We start from the raw sequence: 22468 nt of genomic DNA, 5'->3' as shown, positions 1-22468 counted from the left end.
TAAGGCACTATCATTTGGGAATATAGCTTATGCCAATACTCCTTAACTCCTGAACTCCCTTGCTAATGCCTGAGTTACTCATCTACAAACTGCATAATATTCTATATAAAAACATTCTACGCAATATTCAAATGAACTTGATAAATAGATACTCTGCAGGTCCACCCATTCACTGATGCTGTTGGGGAAGACAAAGAGCCACTTAAAACTACTTTTCTCATAATTTTTTAGGGTGTTGGTTACAGTTCAGTAGGTCTGAAGGAGTCTTCATAGTATTACATAGGTTAACAGTGAACCTATTGACTCTTAGAACTATTTACAAATATACAGTACAGAGTACAAGCTAGGAGCTGTCTCCATGCTTGCTGGTATACACGGCTCTGTCCAACACTCAGCAGATGCTGGATGCAGATCATGTGCTTTCTTACATCACTGTGTGGGTGGTACTATACTCAGTCGCACATTAACCCTATACGTGCCAGACCCTTACACAACACATACCAAACATTAATGGCAAAAAATTAGATTATAATATCCAGGCTTAGCCTTTCATGCAAATAAATGCAAATACAAGGTTCAAACAAAGACACCAAAAATAAAGAACTAGAGCTCATCTCCCCCGACATCATTACGTTTTCATAGCACCTGTCTATCTGTGTGTCAAAGTGTCAACATCTTAAAAATGGGGTGACTGGGTGCACTTCTTATCCCATTGGTGCCATAGTTTCTGCATCATGCTCAGGAATAACATTCTTCAATTGGCTCAATTTAAACAAATCAGAACTTTATAATGATCAAAAGTGAACCAATTAAAACAAAGCTGAGAGTGAACCAATCTCATTGCTCAATGTTTGTTCTCTGTGGCCTGAGAGGAGGGGAGAGCGGAGCAGGAAGGGTAAAGGTGAAAGGAGAGTTGAAATACCATGGTGTTTAACATGGAACAGTAAGTCCCTGTTTTAAGTTACCTCATTCAGTGCTCTCTCCCACTCCCCAGGATACTCTCCCATTCACCGAGGCTCTCTCCCAATGCCAAGACTCTCTGCTGCTCCAAGAATCTCTCCCAATCCCTAAGACTCCCTCCCACTCCCTGAGACTCTCTCCTGCTCCGAGACTCTCTCCTGCTCCGAGAATCTCTCCCAATTCCTGAGACTCTCCCAAACCCTGAGACCCTCTCCCGCTCCAAGACTCTCTCCCACTCCCCAAGACTCTTTCCCGCTTGCCAAGCCATTCCTCCCACTCACCGAGACTCTCTCTAGCCGACTCTCTCACCTGTTGCTTCCCTCCCCAACCCTCCCATTCACAGCTCCACTCTCTCCCTTGCTCACTCGCTTCCTCCTTCTTGTCACCTCCCTCCTTTACAACGAGGGTTCTGGAGAGGAAGTGGCCAGCTGTAGAGTTGGGCAGAGAAGCAGCATGTGGGAGAGAGTTGGTGACCGGACAGTAAGTAGAAAGAGTCAGTGTATTTCTTTTATATTTTTAAACCAATTGTAGTTTAAAAGTTATATCATTTACAAATAATAAGAATTTAGGAATATACAGTATTTCAGCTTACAGGTGTAATGTTTTAATGTTTTTTTCTGATGGAGAAGTTCCTACGGAATGTAACTACTGCTTTTACATTGTTTGTAATGACAAAATCTGATTCGCTTAAGTTGTTTCACTTAAAGTTGCACTTTTCTGGAACGCAATTACAACTTTAAGCAAAGAATTACTGTAAAATACTCCTGTCCTGCTTGGCATTGTGCTTATCAAGTGCAACCCTGGGAGATTCACTGGTATCATGTTAAAAGGGATATTTCTGTATGTACAGAGGTCACGCGTGAGGCGCTGTATCGCAGATGTATTTGTCACATTGTTGTCGCAAGCACAAAACAATCTTAAAAGGCTTCCAAGTCAGAGTGTAAAATTGACAAGCGCCTTCAAAACTGCAAGTTCCCTGACCCAGTCTAGAAATGACTGTGGAAAATGTTAGTGAACAAATACCCAATGTGCCTGTACAACACTCTGTGGTCTGTTAATTTAATACAGATGTTACCCTGTTTGTTTACAATGGCTTAACAGACCCAACAGGAGATGATAGAGAAATGTGGTACCAACAAATGCATATCAACAACTGTCATTTCTAGGTCTACGGGGCCAATTTTCCAAGTGTACACAGTTACTGGGTGAGATGGGAACGTGCCCAATGGACCCGCCTTTCGGGAGGTTGCAGGCAAGCACCTGCCCAGAAAACCAACCTTATTATGCCTGCCAAATTATATTGGCAATTGTATACGGTATCCTGGTAATGGTACTGCACTAACCACCCAGTCATCATGAGTTCAAAAGCTCCCTGTGGAAATGAGCTTCATAAATCTGACAATTTAAGAACATAAAAACATAAGAGATAGGAGCTATAGCGACCATCAAGCTTGCTCCACCATTCAATATGATCATGGCTGATCTTCCACCTCAATTCCACCTTCTCCCACTATGCCTATATTGCAGATGGAGAGTCATGTTGCTGAAGCTTTCTGTCTTGAACTCATCAGGACAAATACAAGAATGCCAAATTTCAAATTGTTTGCATGCATGTCAAAGTGTACATAGCCGCAGCAACTGAGATTCTCTGCGTGATCTGTAGCATACACACAACTGCAGGCTAACGTTCTGTGCTTCATGTACTGAGATCCCCAGGTCCCTCTGAATACCAACGTTGTCCACTTTCTCACCATTCAAAACATTCCTGGGCTCAGACCAGAAACAAGTAACATGAAAGAACTTAAATTCACAGCAGCGGCTGTATATTGTTTTTCTTTTGAAGATGTATAAGTTAATTTCACTTCTGGCATCCTTGCAAGAGAAAAAAATACAACAAGTCGAATATTAATAAGTTAAGCAGCCAACGTAAACAAATGCTGCATGTCAATCTCCAATAACAGTGACTTGGAATGCACTAAAATGGAAAAGGGATGTAAAGGGAAATTCTACGAGTGTGAAAAAGTCAACTTATTATATCGGAGAATTGTTTAAATTACATAAATGTCTCAGAAGGAATGGGTGTGGTCTGTTAGGTAAGGGGGATCCTTGTGCAATATAACTCCAGTTCTACATAGCCACTACAATCCTGAGCCAACCGGAATCCATGTGTCTTTATACCAAGGCTGCCTCACCCAGTTTAATTATTGATCCTCAAGGATTACCAGACAAAATTCCAGTGTCCATAGAGAGCCTGTCTGCTTTCACCTAACAGCTTGTCGGGCACTTTTTGATGCAAGTATTTAGGAAAGGGATTGCTTCTGTAGAACAGTAATGTCCAAGCCTTTGCTTTCATGTGGCTCATGTGCCCTGCAGCTTTGGGGCACATCCCCAGTTTCAATCCAATTAAGTTGTATTGCTCAAGGTGTGAACACTTATTTTAGAGTACTATGCACTGTGCTGATTTTCTTATTACACAACGGTATAAAACCATTGGAGAATGCGCAAAAATAATTACAAGAGTGATACCACAGCTGAGAGGCGGTATAACTAACAGAAAAGACTGTATAGATTCAGATCTTATCCTCCATCTTGTGGTGCAGTAGGTGGCGTCCTTGCCTCTGAGTCAGAAGCTCTGGGTTTGAGTCCCATCCCAAGAAGCTGGGTTGACAATGTGGCTAAATAGGTTGAGTATCAGCCTGAAATTTCTTCCAACACATGCCAATGACGGTAAGAGCAGGAGAGATTCCTGGTCAGCCATGCGATGGAAAGAAAGTTGGAGCCTTGACCATCACAATCCATAGACTACCAAAGGTGGATGTTGCCACAGCAACCCAGACTCCCTGAGTGGACTGTAATGTACCACCAAGCCTCCAATAAAGTGATTGACTGAGGAGTGATCAAATAAAGATCTTTAAAATTGTGGAAGTGTTCAATAGTCTTGCACACATAGGCAGAATCTTGCGCTGTTCATGCGGACGCGTGCCCGACCCAGAATCGTGTAAAATTGTGCAAGAAGACGTCTGGTGCATGTCCTGACATTATCACGCTTGCGCACAACATTACAATCAGCGGGTGCGTGCAGGAGTTGGAAGCGAGCCCGCCGACAATTAAGCCCATTAAGGAGCCACTTGTCAGCGATGTTACACAACCTGTCCACTTTTACGGTTGGCAGACAGGCCAAACAGCCAGCGGCCTTCACGTTTTCATAAAAGCTACATCCAGGACAGGATGACATGCCTGGGTTAAGTGAAATAAAAAAAGACATCTGAGGGATGATTTGCTATGTAGTACGCTGCCAGGTGTTTGCATTTATAGTATTGTCACCGTTTATTAAGGTCATTTCATTTTTAAATTACTGCAGCTCCCCGAGGCAGCTCCACAGCAACCGTCAGCCTTCAGGGAGCGTGAGCCCACACCCTCTCTCCTCTCGGCACCCACCCTCTTCCCACACCTCACCAACACCAACCCCACCCCCCCTCACTCCACCCCTGGCGGCACTGGGCCTTTCTCAGCGCGTTTCACGCTGGCTGGTTGATAATTGGCTAGCCAGCATGCAATTGCATTCGGGGCCGATCGTGGGCAGAAACACATTTCGTGTCCGCGTCTGGACCGGCCGATCGCGCATGCCCGACGAACGTAAGATTCAGGCCATTGAAAAGACGTTTCCATGAGAGGAGAATTCAAAACTAGGAATCTTACATAGAAGATATCATTACTAAATCCAAAAAAAGAATTCAGGAGAAAATTCTTCACCCTGGGATTATTTAGAATATGGTACTTGCTTGAGGTGAATAGCATGGAGGCATTTAAGGGGAAACTGGATCAGGACATGAGTGAGAAAGGAATAGAAGGACGTTCAGGTTAAGTGGGGTGGCAGGCGCTCTAGTGATGCAGCAGTACAGACCAATTGAGCTGAAGGGTCTCTTTCTGCGCTTTAACTCTACATAAATTCTTGGTGTTCTGATTCTGGAAGCATTCGCCAATTTACAGGAAGCAGAACTCCCAGCCCAGCAAATTCAAACTTGACACCCCAGCTGTAGAGAAATAGCCACAAATAGGACCGAGTTGCCTGGGTTCGAGGTCCAGATGGTCCTTGGAGGTTGGGGGGGTTGACACTCCAACTGTAAAGCCTTCCTGGGTTTAAAACATGACTTTTGATCACGTTGTGATGCTGTGTGGAAACGCTTGGGTTACAGGTCTGCTCTAGATCTGGCATCAAGGGTATTTTTCTTATTGATAGTGCTGGCGAAGTCTTCTGTGTCTGGAAACAAACCCATGCAATTTGTATAAACTGCATTGATTTACAGTTTAGTTTAAGTTTGTTGTGGACAAAGAAATTGGCAAGTTGTAAAAAAATGTTTTGGTCACCACATTACCAGAAGGATATGGAGGCATTGGAGAGGGTGCAGAGGAGGTTTACCAGGATGCTGCCTGGTCTGGAGGTTATTAGCTATGAGGAGAGGTTGGAGAAACTCGGATTGTTCTCACTAGAGTGATGGAGATTGAGGGGCGACTTGACAGAAGTTTACAAGATTATGAGTGGCATGGACAGAGTAGATAGTCAGAAGCTTTTTCCCAGGGTGGAAGAGTCAATTACTAAGGGACATAGATTTAAGGTGAGAGGAGAAAAATATAAAGGTGATGTGCGGGGCAAGTTTTTTACACAGAGGGTAGTGAGTGTCTGGAATTCGCTGTCAGAGGAGGTGGTGGAAGCAGGTATGAAGGTGTTGTTTAAGAGGCGTGAATAGGATGGGAATAGAGGGATACGGACCCCGGAAGCGCAAACTGACGGGCAATATGATCGGCGCAGGCTTGGAGGGCCGAAGGGCCTGTTCCTGTGCTGTACTTTTCTTTATTGGGGGAGAGTGGATTTTAGTAAAATAAGGCAGGATCTGGCCAAGGTAGACTGGGAACAGTTACTTGTGGGGAAATCTACAAAGGAACAGTAGGGGGTGTTCAAAAAGGAGATGGAGAGGGTACAGGCTCAACGTGTTCCCTCTAGGGTGATAGGAGGAAGTAACAAGCCCAGAGAACCATGGATGGCCAGAGATATTCAGGTTACGATGAGAAAGAAAAGAGAGGCTTTTAGCAGGTACAAGGGAGGTAAATCAGCAGAGGCATTAATGGAGTACAGGTAGTGCAGGGTGGAGCTTAAGAAAGCAATTAGGAGAGCAAAGAGGGAATATGAGAATGCTCAGGCTGGTATAAGTAGGGAAAATCCCAAGATATTCTATAAGTATATCAATGGGGAGAGGATAACCAGGGAAAAAGTAGGGCCCATAAGGGACCAAGGGGGCAATCTATGGGTGGAGCCAGAGGACATCGCTAGTGTGTTGAATGAATATTTCATGTCTGTCTTCACCCAAGAGAATAAGGATGAAGGTATCGACCTCTGAGAGAGCTTGCGAGGTTCTTAAGCAAATTGATATAGGGAGTGACAGGGTATTGGGGGTGTTGGCAGGATTAAAAGTGAACAAATCTCCAGGTCCAGATGATTTGTGTCCCAGACTGCTGAGGGAGGCAAGGGAGGAGATCGCAGGGGCTCTGACCCAAATTTTTAATTCCTCTCTGGCCACGGGGGAGGTGCCAGAGGACTGGAGAACAGCTAAAGTGGTTCCACTATTTAAGAAGGGTTGTAGAGATAAGCCAGGGAACTACAGGCCAGTGAGTCTCATGTCAGTGGTAAGGAAACTATTGGAGAAAGTTCTTAAGGAGAGCATCCATCTCCAGTTGGAGAGGCAAGGTTTGATCAGGGATGGTCAGCATGGCTTCGTCAGAGGGAGGTCATGCCTAACAAATTTGATTGAATTTTTTGAGGAGGTGTCCAGGTGTGTAGATGAGGACAGTGTAGTTGATGTAGCTTATATGGATTTCAGCAAAGCCTTTGACAAGGTCCCACATGGGAGACTTATAAAGAAGGCAAAGGCCCATGGGATACAGGGTAATTTGATAAGGTGGATTCAAAATTGGCTTAGTTGTAGGAGACAGAGGGTGATGACAGAAAGATGACTGGAAGCCAGTGTCCAGTGGTGTACCACAGGGATCTGTGCTCGGTCCCCTATTATTTGTCATTTATATAAACAACATAGATGACTATGTGGGTGGTAGATTAGTCAGTTTGTGGATGACACAAAGATTGGCCGGGTGGTTAACAGTGAGGTTGAGTGTCTTGGGCTACAGGAAGATATAGACGGGATGGTCAAATGGGCAGATAAGTGGTAGATGGAATTTAACCCTGAAAAGTGTGAGGTGATACACTTTGGAAGGAGTAATTTGACAAGAGAGTATTCAATGAGCAGCATGGCACTAGGAAGTTTTGACGAACAAAGGGACCTTGGCGTGTGTGTCTATAGATCTCTGAAGGCGGAGGGGCATGTTAGTGGGGTGGTGAAAAAGGCATATGGGACACTTACTTTTATCAATCGAGGCATAGATTACAAAAGTAGGGAGGTCATGTTGGAGTTGTACAGAACCTTGGTGAGGCCACAGCTGGAGTACTGTGTGCAGTTCTGGTCGCCACATTATAGGAAGGATGTGAATGCACTGGAGGGGGTGCAGAGGAGATTCACCAGGATGTTGCCTGGGATGAAACATTTAAGTTATGAAGAGAGGCTGGATAGACTTGGGTTTTTTCCATTGGAGCAGAGAAGACTGAGGAGCGACCTGATCGAGGTGTACAAGATTATGAGGGGCATGGACAGGGTGGATAGGGAGCAGCTGTTCTCCTTAGTTGAAGGGTCAGTCACAAAGGGGCATAAGTTCAAGGTGAGGGGCAGGAGGTTTAGGGGGGATGTGAGGAAAACTTTTTTACCCAGAGGGTGGTGACGGTCTGGAATGCACTGCCTGGGAGGGTGGTGGAGGCAGGTTGCCTCATATCCTTTAAAAAGTACCTGGATGAGCACTTGGCACATCATAACATTCAAGGCTATGGGCCAAGTGCTGGTAAATGGGATTAGGTCAGGTGCTTCTCACATGTCGGTGCAGACTCAATGGGCCGAAGGGCCTCTTCTGCACTGATTCTGTGATACAGTGCTGGGAACCACAGTGGAATGCAATAATTCACATTGACATAACTACTGCCGCAGCTATGCTATTAGGTTCATATGTACCTTTTTCTATAATAATAAAAGTTTCCCAAACAGTCCTTTAATGGAGCAGTTGTCTTGAATAAAAGTTTTTGGTAAATATTCCTTTTTCGTTGGGAAGGTGTAAAACCAGGCAGCTGTACATCATTTTGGTTTTATTTCGTTGACACCAAGTGCAACTGATGCAACAACAACAACAACAACTTGCATTAAGTAGTGCCCTTAGTGTAGTAAACCATTCTCAAGATGCATCACTGGAGTATTATCAATTTGGCACATAGCTACACAAGGAGATCTTAAAACAGGTGACCAAAAGCTTGACTAAAAATGGAGGTATTATAAAGCATCTTAATGAACGAAAGAGTTGGAGAGGCTTAGGAAGGGAATTCCAGAAGTTAGGGCCTAGGCAGCTGAAGGCGTGGAACGATTAAAATCAGGAATGCACAAGTGGCCAGAACTGAAGGAACGCAGAGATCTCAGAGAGTTCAGTGCTGGAGGAGGTTTTTGAGATTGGGTTGGGGGAAGGGGGAGCGGGGGGGCTGCAGAAGCCATAGAACAATTTGAAAACAGGGGTGAGAATTTTAAAATGGAAACAACTGGACTTAAAAAGTAGCATGAGACAGATTCATGCTGAGTATTCCCAATAACTGGATTGGCTCAGCTTGACTGGGCCCCCAGTAGATGAAAAACTGAGCCCAAATTACCAACCGTGCAGAAAGGAGATAAGGAGAATGATGGAACTTTGCTCAGGATTAATCAGATAGCACTGTCTGTTTAAAATAAAATTAAAAATGTCACACCAGAGCAGTAGGTTGAGTTTGGGGCTGAGACACATTGTTAATGTAGAATATGAAGTCTCCATTCAACTGCGCTGATGGTGATGCACTTGTTGCTGACACTGCCTGATTAATGTGGAAATGTTCTTAACTCTGACATCCTTCAACTCGGCAAACAGAAAAACTTACAAATTAAAAGTGTCATTTAACAAGAAAGGATGCTTGGCAGTAAAGTGACTGGGACAGTGAGCCTGAGCAGAACCAGATCATGTCATGGGGTGGGAATGTGTGGGTTCCCATTCTCAGTTCTCTGGGCAATGAGGATCTTTATCCCCACCACGAGGAAACACTTGAGTGGCGGACTGGCTCTTCCAGATAGAATCTGGAAGCAACAAAAAGCCAAAGCAAAGGAGAGCCTCCTTCTCCTGGCCAACCCCATAAGGAAACTAAACACCATCTATCTGGCACAGGAAAAAAAGCAAGCACTGTTCATTACCCGCTTGTATAAACTGTCACCCTTCTACTCTCTGCCCACCAATTGGGTAAGGGAACTATTTTTCTTCCAGTTTAACCCAAGGAGCACATTTTTTGCTAGTGAAATCAATGGTTGGGATCAAAAATATCCTATATATCATTCTCTCCATCAACTGATCCTTTCACTGCTGAATGCCTTTCACTGTGGCTCACTGTGTGCACCTGGTGATGGCTGAAATATAGGGGAAATTTTATGGCACGCCTGCCCCTCAGGCACAGGCTTGTTTGAGGGGAGGCAGTGGCACATAAAATAGCCCACTGCCTTCTCGCCCACCCCCGAGCTGTCCCCCATAATATCGTGGGCGGCTAAGGCCTGTTGAGGTCTTTAACTGGCTGATTAAAGGCCACTTAAGGGCCTAATTCTGCCTCTGTCACCATAATATGATGGGCGGTAGAAGGTAGATGAAAGAGGCTAGCCTGCTTTTTCAACAACTCTGGTGAGCTTTTCTTTATTAAGAGAGTTTATCAACTTGTTCAGTCTCACAGCTCTCTGCCGACTCAACCCAGTGTCCCAGCTATTCCTTATTTATATGTGCTCAAAGACAATTAATACTGTCACCTGTTTCTCTTAACCTTGACAATGTAATTGATATGATAGTAACAGTAATCACTTCAGTGATACTTTCCCACTGTGTAAAATATCATTCATCTCCATGACTTGGTATATGGATGAGTAATGATATTCCATTAACTAACCCAAGATGGTTAGTTGTGAAAGATCCAAAGGTTGGCTCAATGATTGTACTGCTCAGCAATGCTGGTCAATAGTCACAACCACTTTGTATAGCTAAGCAGTGTTGCACTCCACTTTTTGGGTTGAGAGTATAAAATGGAACAGAAGGAAAACTAATTCACTATTTCCGAACATTCTGAGCAGCACTTGGAGCAGAAGAGGTTGACTTACTTACTTAGATTTAGTTCCTCTGATCTGCTGTGGGACAATGGACAGAAAGACTCTGCCACTGGTTCCAGTCCATCACAATCTCTTTTGCTCCAGCCCAGGTGCTGTCCCACTCATGAAGGTCCTCCTTAAATGTACTTTGCCAGGTCTTCTTTGGCAAGACCCACCTTCTTCTTCCATTTGGTGGTGTCCATTCTGCTCCCCTCTGGCAGTACGTCCAGGAGGTGAAATACATGTCCTGTCAGCCTCAGTCATCTTTCCATTCTGATGTCCTGCAGGTGCCTCTGTAGCACTTCTTCATTTTTAATGCTGTCTCTCCAGGTGAACGCCCAGGATCTTACATAGGCAGCGCTGATTTAAGATGTCTGACTTAACCGACACCTTTGCAGTTCTCTTCCATAGCTCGTTGGTATAGATTGCAGTTGGTACCATTGTGGACATGTAGAGTCGCAGCTTCATGTCCATGTTGATGGTGTTGGATACCCAGGCCATGTGGAGCCATTGGAAGACCAATGCTGCTTTACTGACTTTTGCGTGGACGTCAATCTCCACATCACCCTCACTGGAGATGTTGCTTCCAACATAGGGGAATTGGTCACCATCCTCTATGTTCTGTTGCCCGATGGTGATGGGGGAGCTTGTTGCCTTCCAGCCATCACTGTAGCCTTCCCACAACTGATGCGTAAACCAACATTGGTGCCGCTTCTCTCAAAACTGATGGTGAAGTCTTGGAGCACATGATTCTTCAGCCAGCAAGGCGATGTCATCTGTGAAATCCAGGTCCATCAACTGCTGTTGCCCCAAGATTCCAAAGTCTGCCCCCACCTTCTTTGTGATGACATCAATAGCCAAGAGGAAAAGGAATGGCGAGAGTATGCAGCCTTCGCTGTTCTCCTGTGATGATGTTCATGGAGTTCATGGTGCCTATGCTGGTCTTGATACAGCAGCTAGAGTCATGGTATGAGGCTTTGAAGATGGTAATACACCACTCCTGGATGCCGTACTGTCTTGCGATCTACCAGGGTGACTGCCGATGGATGCTATTGAAAGTCTTCTTGAAATCAATGCAGCTGATAACAAGTGGCTTCTAATACTCTAGGCTTTGCCCTATGATGTTCCTGAGCGTAAAAATCTTCATACAGTATAATCTGTCAGCCCAGAAACACGCTCATTCTTTGCAAAGGGTGACACCTACTTCTGCTTTCAATGTTGAGGAGCATCGTGCTGAAGACCTTGCCAGGTACAGACAGCAGTGTTATGCCCCCCCAGTTGCTGCAGTTGCTGAGGTTCCCTTTCTTTGGCAGCTTTATGATTACTCCTTGCCTCCAGGCATCTGGGACATCCTCCGCAGTCCAGAACCTGTTGAACAGGTCCGTGAGCTCTGTTGTGATGGTGTTCTTCCCATGTTTCAAAGCTCTGCTGGGATCTAGCAATCCCAGATGGTATGTTGTTCTTCAGGCTCTTGAATGCACTTTGAACCTCTGATCTGGCAATTCCTCCCAGGTTGACGTGCAGTGCTGTCATTGCACTTGAACATGGAGCTAGGGTGGGTTGGTTGAGGATATCCCGAAAGTGTTCCATCCACCTTGCCTCCTCATCCATCAAAAGTATCTTGCTGGTCTTGCCCTTGATTGGTACAGTAGTGTTGCTTCTTGCACCTGTCAGTACTGTACAGCAACTTGGGAGTCATTCTGATTTGCTGCTTCTTGTGCCTCCCTGCCTTTAACTCTATCCATCCTCATTTGTCCATCCTGCAGCTCTTCTTCACAGCTTTATCCAGTCTTCTGTGCTTCTCATCTTTCTTCAATGTTCTTTTCCTGGTCCCTCTTGCTCTTCACCAGCATTCTTTCATCAATCAACTTGCAAGTTGAGTCAATGATCCATCATTCTTTGCTGGTTCCTCTCCTCCCACCAATAGTGACTTCTGCATTCTCCTTAGTTTCTCTTTTGAAGATTTCCCACTCTTCCTCAATACTGCCCACCCTCGGTGGTACTTCAAATCTGTTGGAGGGGGCCAAGTGGAAACTGTCTGACATGCTCTTGTCCTTCAGTTTCTCCATTGCAAATGGCTGCTGTGACTTCATGGGTGATTTCTTCTTCAGCTTCAAGTGGATCTTTCCCCACACAAGGTCCAATCCTGCTTCAGCACCTCAACAAGTCTGGATATCTTGTAGAGGTGAAGAGGCTGAGCAGCTATTCAATTAGCAGTGAGTACTGGGCAGTTCTGTTCTGTAATATCGTTCAGATCGTACATCAGTCAAACAGTACGCATTAGTAATTACTTCCTCCTCCTAGATATTCATTCAGTTGTACTGTTTACTTGGGCTACTGGCCAAATCAATGACTACAAAAGCACTCAAAATATTCAAATGTCTCTTGATCTTTTATGCTTTGTCACTCAAAAGAAAGATTAGGAGCAGGATTTAATGCCCCTGCCGGCCAAGTTTGGAGGCAGAGGAGGAGAGGAGGTGGGCATATGATTGGCCGACTTTCTGTCTTCCTCCGATCAAGTCCAGGAGGCCAAGTGAGGTCCTTAAGTGGCCTAATCCCACTTCCGTTGGTATGCAGCCAGCAATGGGTAGGAGACTTATCATCCGGGCAGGCCACCCAGCAGACCTTGTCAGGCTTTTCAGCAGCCTTCCAGGGTAGTGGCGTGGGTGTTAGGGGTGGGGGCGGGGGGGGGAGGTGTGTGTCCCTTACTCACAGGCACTCTCTGCCCAGTCGAGGGACCTGGCATCAGGAAGTGGGGACCCTGCAGGAAGTCCTGTCCTTGCTTCCAAAACCCCTCCCTCGCCAGCGACTCACCCCTGCAAGCCCCATCCCATCTCGTCAATCTCGGGATCCATTGCCAATCCCTCCTGTAGGCCTGAGTGTAGCACTGGCTGTTGCCACTGCTCCCAGTGATGCTGCCTCTACTGGAGAGCTGCTCAGCAATGAGATTTTCACCTTACCAGGGGCCTATTCAGAAAGAAGGCCTGATGCTGCCCAGGTAAGTGCCTGATTGGAATTAAATAGCTTTGGGCCTCACGGAGAAAACTGATGCATGGTTCCCACAGTTTCTCCTACCGATGAGTGAGACCCCATTGCCCAGATTAAATCCCGACCTGACATAGCATGCACAGCAGAGAAACAGGGCATTCAGCCCAACTGGACTCTCCCAGTGTTTACACTGTAGGTGAGCATCCTCCCACTCCACTTCTTCTAACTCTATCTGAGTATCCTTCAGCTCCTTTCACTGTCATGTACTCCTCTAACTTTCTCTTAAATGCATCCATGCTATTTGCCTCAGCCACTCTATATGGTAGCAAGCTCCACACTCTAACCACTCTCCTGAATTTTTTATTAGGTTTGTTAATGACTATCTTGTTCGGATGGCCCCTAGTTTTGGACTCACTCACAAATGTAAGCATTTTCTCTAGGCTTATGCTTGTTCAACTCCTTCATAATTTTCCTATTATGTCACCACTCAGTCTTCTGCTTTCTCAGCCTGTTCAGCCTTCCCTTATAGTTATAACTCCTTAGAGCAGGCATTCTTTTCTTATAAACATGAGGGTAGTGCTGTAAAAGTTTTGAAGCTGTTCGAGACCAACATCTCTCTCACAAATGCATTTCAAAACAGTCAGTAAAAGAATTAGTTCCAGTCTAAACCATGTTAAACCTGATCTTATTCTAACACCCATATTCTGACCCAATTTATTCCTTCAGGACAGTAAGCTGCTGCTTTTCTGAACAACCCCCCCACTCTGATCACTGCATTGCTGCAAGAAATTGGGACTCATTTTCAAAGCAACTCCCCAAGGCTCTGAACAAATGGTTATGCTATCATTGTTATTGAGTATGTACAATATTTCAGCTATGTGAATGCGTAGCAGGAGAGGATGCATCAAGCTTTGCTTTGCTGCCAATTTTTTGGTAACAGAATGCTCATTAAGTGTTGCCTGTCAAATTAAATGCTGGCATGATACTGCTTGGACCAGATGAACATAAAGGTTGAGGCATTCCAATCTTGATCAACCCAGAAGTAATTTGCAGAGAAAAGTTACACATGGGATGTTAAAACTTTTCCTATGGTTCCTATGTCATAAATATGTGATGGAAACACTCCCGTCAAATTAGACTTCTCACATCACAAACTGTGCACTAACACAGACTCTTTGAAATGTGTTCATTTAGCTACAGAAAAAGGGAAGAAAATGTACTTTGCAGGGAGCAAAAAACGTTACCATATGTTATAAAATTCTTAAATTAATAACGAACCACATTTTTCAGCAAGTTCAAGACAGCCACTAATTAATAATCCTGAACCACTCAATCCTTCTGTTATGGTTTGTGATGCCCACAACTATACAAAGCAAAATACTGCAGATGCCGGAAATCTGAAATAAAACCAGAAAATGCTAAAAAAAAAATGCAACAGGTTTGGCACCATCTGCGGCAAGGGAACCAGAGTTAACACTTTGGGTTGATGACTTTTTATAGAACTGGGAAAAGTTGGAAATGTATTACTTTTAAGCAAGTGGGTGAGGGAGAGGAGGTGAGAAAGAGAGCAAAAAAGTCTGGGATAGGATAGAAATTGGGAGAGATTAAATGACAAAAGAGTTGGCAGTGCAAGGCCAAAGGAAGTGGTAATGGTGCAAGTAAAGAAACAAAAGATACAACTGGAGGAGGTGTGAATGGCAGAATGATGACCCCCGTCCCCCCCCCCCCACCAAAAGCAAAAACAAGAGTAAAACTAAAACCTGTTAAGAAACAGGAAATAAAATGAGGGCAGTGGTTATGGTCTGCGGATAATGTTGGGAAAAATGGATTTATCAGCAGTTATGGGATCTTTAGATGCCAGTAAATTCTCTCTCAGCTTTAGATTTTGGCTGGAAACTTGATTGATTTTTCTCTCTTGTTTGGATCCTTTAGTCTGCATTTGTTCGGCCGTGCTCAAGGAATCTTCTACACTTCCACAATCTGGCATTTAGCCAATTATTAAAGGGTGGGTCAAATCAATTACAGACCTGTGCAAAGTTTATAATTCTTGCGCTAACTGAATAACACGAATTTAAGATGTCAGCTGTTGCCCAGTGGGAACATTTTGAGTTCTGATTCAAATGTTTGTGGATTCAGGCTCAACTCCAGAGACTTGAGCACATAATCCAGGCCAACACTTTGCTGTAGGACAGATTGAGGGAGTGCAGTATTGTTGGAAGTGCTTCCTTTGGACGAGACATTAAATCAAAGCTCTGACTGCACTCTCAGTGAAAGTAAAATATGGCACTTTTCACAGAAGAACAAGGGTGTGCCGGCCATAACTTATCCTTCAACCAACAATGGTAACAGATTGTCCGGTTACTTATCACGTTGCTGTTTGTGGGAGCTTGCTGTGTGCAAATTGGCTGTTGCATTTCTTACAACAGTGACCGCATGTCAAAAGTTCTTCACTGCTTGCGTAGAGCTCTGGGACGTCCTGTGGTTGTGAAAGGTACTATATATAAATGCAATTGTTCTTTCTTTCTCCTTAAAAACATAGGGCAGAATTTCACGCCTTGCGCACACCCGACCCGAGCGGACTTGAAGCAGCGCGAGATGAGCATCCCGACGTTATCCCACATGTGAGCAATCTTCAGGTCGGAGGGCGCGCTCGGCAATCAGAGGTGAATCTCCCGACAATTAAGTCTCTTAAGGAGGCAATTGAAAGCAATTTTCTGTGGCCCGTCCACTCTTATGGTTGGCGGACGGGCCGATCGGCCAGGCGTCCTTTACATTTTTGCTCAGACCTCGATCTCGGGCAGGATGAAATCTTTGTGAGGAGGTAAAGTAAGAGATAACTAGAGACTGTATTTTTTTCTCTGACGAATGCTTTCAGGTGCTTGATTGTGCTGCATGGACATATGTTGCAGCACTTCTGTTGTTTTGTTTATTCTGTGGAGGTCTGTGGCTCCCTGAGGCAGCTGCCTGCCTTCAGTGAGCTCAATGGAAGCGCTGACCCGCACCCGCGGTCACACTGGCGCCCGCCCTCTTCCCACCCCCCTCGGCAGCGCTGGGCTTTGTTCAGTACGTGTTTCACCCCGGCTGCCCATTAATTGACCAGCCAGCGTGAAGTTGCGGATCGGGGGCCCCGTTTCCCCTCCACTCCTGGGCTTGCCGATCGCACGTACCCGACGAGCGAACAAGTCAGGCTATTGATCATTTTTGTCTTTTTTGAGTTCTGTGGAAGGGTCACGAGGACTCGAAGAGTCAACTCTTTTCTTCTCCGCCGAGGCTGCCAGACCTGCTGAGTTTTTCCAGGTAATTCTGTTTTTGGTTTGGATTTCCAGCTTCCGCAGTTTTTTTGTTTTTATGATCATTTTTGTCTGCTGTTTATGCTACTTTGCCATATATCTGTAAAGATGTTCACAGAAATTGTCTGCTCTCTAATTTAGAAGAGATACAAGGACTAGATGGAAAGAATTCCAGGTTAAGGAACAGGTATCTTGGACTTTCAAAAAGCATTTGTGAAAAGTGGAAAGCAGGTTAGCACAGATATCTTGCTATTCGATTTCCCCAGAAATGGAAATAATTTCAATCAGATTCTATTGATCTACTTAAGGCTGTAAAAGCTACAAAGCCTCAATCATTTTTATAACAGGCTTCTTTCCACCTCTTGGCAGATGTTGTCCTGGCATTGGTCAGAACAGAATGTCCACATGTATTCATCATACACTCATCATATTTAACTAATTCTCCGCAAAAAATCTAAGCATCAAGGCAGCAGTTCAGAAGTGCAAAAGTGTGTGCTGAAAACGCATCTATATCACAAGAAATGGATCTTGTGAACATCCCAGTGTCTACATCAATCGGAAGGAATTTTGTTATTTCAAAATGCAAATAATCAGTAGCGCAGAGAACTGTAAGGTCAACACAAATCCTCACTTTGCAATCCATTGGAATTCTAATCTACTGACATAAGTACCAAACAAAAACAGAAACAAAAACATATAGATATAAATACTAATTCTCTCATACCCTGCACTTTTGTAATATGATCAACAATTGAATAATTGAGTAATAATTCAGCAATTGCGCATAGTGATAAGCAATTTAGTCTGAAACTTAGGCATGAAGCCCAGAAATTAAGTAGAATAAATTTACAACATGGCCACAAAAATGAACAAATTATGGATTGCGTCTTTGGAGTGCTCAGTGATGGAGGTCTCTAAATCGCTATGGAGGTGTCTTACTACATCAGCCAGTGGAGCTCCTTGTGTTGCGTTGCAGTTGTTGGATAACCTCACAATAAGGAGGGGAGTGCAGCCTCAGATTGCTAAGGAGCAAGTCCATGTAATAGAATCAAAGGAAGAGAAACTCCAAAGACTGATATAATAAGCAATGTACAATGTTGTGCAATTGAGTAATTGGAAAACACGTCACATGAAGAAGCTGGATTTTGAAGAAATGGTCAATTGTTCTTAATAGGAATATTGTTCACAATGATGCAGGAAATGTGGCTTGCAAGAGTAATTACACCTGAAAAGTATTTTGGTGACTGTAAAGTGTTTTGGGCCAATCTCAGGTCATGAAAGATGCTCTAAAAATACAAGTCTTTCTTTTATAATAGGATTGTCTTGAAATATATAGAATAAATCCCTAATATTACAATTCCACGAGCATGACCTTAAGTGTCCAAATAATCTGTATTAAAATGAAGTATTTTCACAGTTTGCTAAACACACAAGGTAAAAATATGCGCTTTGGGCCCAAGATACAGCAGAATCAAATCGAGGAAATTAGTTGTTTTATTTATTATTTAGGTTGATGAAATGTCTGTATCTAAATTTGTTCTTTGGTGATTTTTCCAGACACACTATTTTGATGTGAGAGATCCTTGAAGACCCTTGGAAATATTTAACTCCGGGATTGTGCTGAAGTTAAAACACCTCAGGCTGTATATGATGCAGATGCCATTGAAAATCATTGTGATTTGTTTACCTATGGGCAAATAAGGCGGCCCAGGTATATCCTGAGAGAGAAGTAAATGTTGAACTTCCTTATTAATTCCTTCATTTAAGTGAGCAGTGATTGATTTTACAACGAAGTCCTCTCCATAAATTAAGTCAATTTATTGGCCTTTATGTCATAATCTTTGAGTATCAAAACCCAACAGCCTTGGTTATCTTGCCTTTGGGATTTGCAGTAACTCAGTTCCTATTTGTGTTAATGTTTATTATATTGTGGGCTTCTCCTGTTTGAAGCTTGCAAGACTTGAAGATGTCCTGCCACAGCACTGTTCCCTAATTGGCCTATACATGCTAATTCCGAGTGTAAAGACGTGTTAAAGTAGGAACAGCTTCCATTTATCCAACATCATTCGTGGCCTCAGGACATTCCAAAGTGCTTTTCCAGCCTTTAAGTGCCCTTAAAGTATTGTAATATAGGAAACATGGCAGTTAATTTGCACACAGCCAAGTCCTACAAGTAATAATACGACAACGACTGGATAATTAGTTTTTTGTGATGTTTGTTAAGGGATAAATATTGGCTATCAATGGAATTAAGTATTGGATGTACTTAGAACAGGCAGGCAATACAAGACCTCCTGTCTGCAGCAGAATTGAAGCAAATTTCTAGCCTATGCATTTCATATCTGGCCCACATACACACATTGCACATCCAAGTGACCCAGCAAAACAAACAGTTTGATGTAATGCATTGTTTGCTTTTAGTTTATTGTTAAGAGCCGAAGGATAAGGCTGGATTCTAGTTGAAACCATGTTGATCAAAACCCCTGTGTACATCAGCTGGTGGTTGCAAAGGACAACAATCTGAATATTTTCTCTGCAGCTGAATACTACTATTGAGTTGACTGTTCCACCCATAGCCACAGCTCAGCTTGGTTTTGGCATGGAATTCAGACACAATGAGCTGTTCCAAGGAAGAGGCCCTTCCCCAGAGCTGGGGGCAGAGGGAAGCTGACTGCTTTACTGACTATAAAATCAGGCTCCACTGAATCTAGATTCAACTCCCCAAACCCACATCCCTAGCATGAAGAAGCAACAAAATGGTCAGGCTCACATACAAAAAAAAAACCCAAAATAAAGAAAATAGTGTCCTCTTGATGTTAATACCTTGTTTTTAAAATTCTCATCCTTGTTTTTAAATCCATGGCCTCGACCCTCCCTATCTCTGCAATCTCCTTCAGTCCCACAACGCTCCGAGTATTTGTGCTTCTCTAATTCTGGCCTCTTGTGGATCCTTGATTTTAATCGTTCAATCATAGGCAGCCCTGCCTTCAGTTGCATCAACCCTGAACTCTGGAGTTCCTTCCCTGCACCTCTCCACCTCACTTTCTTCCTTTAAGACACTCCTTGAAGACACTCCTCTTTGACCCCAAGCTTTTGGCCATCTGACCTAATATCTCCTTATGTGGCTTGGTGTCATATCACTCCTGTGAAGCACCTTGACATGTTTTATTATTTTAGAGGTGTTGTCGAAACAAAAGTTGCTGTTGCTGTGGGATAAACTACAATGGGAATCAACCTGACAGCTAGAAAATGATCAGTTCTGGAATTCGTTCTGATAGACTGGGACTGATTGGGTTTAACAGGGACCTGATGGGAAGCAGGGGTGCCTGGAATGGCATTTGCCCAATTAGCTATGAGGTGTTCAGGCTGGATTCCAAGGTCTCATTTTAATAAAGGTGTTAGGCTCGTAACTCCATATTATACCAGCTCCCGAGATCATTTGGGGATAAGGGGAATCTCCTTGCAACGGATCACTAATGTGGGATGATGGAGACTTTAAAAGGGATGTGGTCACTTAAAAGACAAAAGGTGACACATGGAGGCAAACACTGGGTTAGCCTTTCAAATTTTTGAAGATGGATTGATCCTTTCTGAAGGCTCTTGGGGTCAAGTTACAAGCTGGCAGTAGCCAAAGTTTGCCGCAATAACCTTGGAAGCAGGAAATGGAGTCTATGGACCAATAACGGAGCACCACAGCACTTGAACCTCCCCAGTGGCTGACTGCGTAGACAATGCTCATATTAACCTGGAAGGAGGAAAAGTCAAATACGTTGAGTGCTTTAGTTATTCCTGCCTGCAAATGGCAGTGTGACTCCAATGGCAAAAATTGGCCTCAGATATCCCGACAACAGGTTGCACACCAGTCATTGAATATTTGGTCATTTGTCCCTTTGAAATTTGTGGGATCGTGCTGTGTATCAGTTGGCTAATGTGTTTCTCTACATTAAAACAGTCATTGCACTTTTAAAGTACACTATTGGCTGCAAAGTACTTTGGGAAGTCCTGAGGTTCTGAAAGATGCTTTAGACATGCAAGTTTTATTTATTTATTTATTTCCTAGATAAACTTGCCTTTTACAGGAACCCTTCCTGGGGCTAGTCCAGGAATGTTGATGTCTACCCATATATGAAGTAGAGTGTATCACAGCGCTATGCACAGACTTCTTTTGGTGCAATCTCAGCTGCCTCACATACCTCCATTCCTCCTCATGCTAGAGAGAACATAGCAAAAGCAAATTGTTCGTAGGGAAACCTATCGAGACAATTTGTAGGCATGAAACCATTTCACCCACTCGTAGTGCCAGAAACATTTTTTTCGCAGAAGCACTCACAAAGCGTCCTTTCGAGTCCAGACTTCCCTGTTTTAAAGGGATGGAAAAAGATCGTCATACCTCCCACAGCTGCCTAGCAACTCCAGGACACTCACTGCAAATGGGCATTTTTATGAGTGAATGCTGGTTTTGTGCGAAGGCCAGAAAGTAGTGAGGGATATCACCTTCTATTTCACAAAAATATTCAAGCCCCTGGCTTTTCCCAGTGAGAGCTCGTTGCGTCATGTTTTACGCCCACAAGGCAATGCATGCCATGGAAAGAACTCGAATACAACGGACGTGTGCCCATAAATCCCCACTGTGCTATGCCATGAATACATTAGTCTATGAGGCACAGTGGTCCTGAAAGTCAGCCGCAATATCACTTTGCTTAAAAGGAAAAAAATAAGCTAACTGACAGCAATTAGGCTTAATGTATTTTGATAAATAGAGAAACCAGTAAGCAATGTTCAATTTAATTCAACAAAAATGTAAGTAGGGAGTACAGGGGCTTTAACTGTAATAGAAGTAGCATGATGCAACAGGTGGCACTCTAATCTAAGAAAAATATGTGAATTATCTAAAATCCATTACAGAATGCAACACACGGTAATATTTTGGGCAAGCAAATTAAGTCTGGCTTGTCACACTACCATCAGCTTAACTAGGAACCAATAAAGCACCATATCCAGTGGCACCAACTTAAAATGCACACGATTATTTTCCTAATTAATAAAGCTTTGCCTTCTTAATACACTCCTTGTATAATCAAAATTCTCAGAAAAGAACCCGGCCATTCAGAATTGATTCGCTTCATGTGGACGCCTTTGAAATATATCACCTTAATGACCTTGTTTCTTTCAAATCTTCATTTGGGAGTTGAGGGGGTGGTGGGGAAGAAGAGAATAAGGAAAGAGGGGAAGGGTGTATTCAGTACCATTAGCGTTTTCCAGCCAAAAAAGCAACACAAGCACCTGACTCTGAGACTTCAGACAAAGCTGCTTTATAATTAGCCATCAAGAAAAGGTTTGTTTAAAAGCTGAGCCCAGGGCTATTTAATCACTGATACCTCGTCTTCTCTTTTAATGTTTTCAACCTTGATAGATGGTGGACTATGAACCTTGACCCCTCACCTTACTAAACTGAGTCAATTTTCTTTTATTGTGCTCCGATCCCAAAGTAGCCTAATGAACTTAAATGTTGAACGGTTCATAAAATTTTCTTAAATGTCTAAAGCAAGCTTCGGCTTTGTGGTCTCACACACTAAATTAAGTCATATTGCCCTTGCCTACTCCATCCATCCTGATCACTCTCAAACAACGTAATATCTCTCATAGATGTTGACATTTTTACCCTTCAATAGTTTGGGAGCTGTGCCCTACAATGTTGCATCTTCATTACACAAGACATGAGTGGGGTGTAAAGCCGTCCCTTTATTTTAGTTTTATTTGAAATGTCACTTTTCATATTTAATAAATTTTCTCTCTGTACATTTGCATCACAAACTATGGCATCATTGCCCACTTAATTAGAAACTAAAACATTTTCAATGCTACTTAAGATTACCTACCTGAGTTTTCCCACTAAGGCTAAGCCTAGGTCAGATGACATCACAGCTGATTTATATTCATTCA

The 22468-nt window shown here is 43.6% G+C and overlaps 1 protein-coding gene across 1 annotated transcript in view; it reads right to left on the bottom strand.

Moving 5' to 3' along the window:
* The window catches only part of LOC121268929 (thyroid hormone receptor alpha), a 378625-nt gene that overhangs the window by 237031 nt on the left and 119126 nt on the right, over positions 1–22468 (bottom strand). The window lies entirely within an intron of this gene.

The sequence above is a fragment of the Carcharodon carcharias genome, chromosome 23 (assembly GCF_017639515.1).
Source record: "Carcharodon carcharias isolate sCarCar2 chromosome 23, sCarCar2.pri, whole genome shotgun sequence".
NCBI classification, from domain to species: domain Eukaryota; kingdom Metazoa; phylum Chordata; class Chondrichthyes; order Lamniformes; family Lamnidae; genus Carcharodon; species Carcharodon carcharias.
Note: the sequence above shows the minus strand (reverse complement) of the source record. Positions and strands in the feature narration are given on the sequence as shown.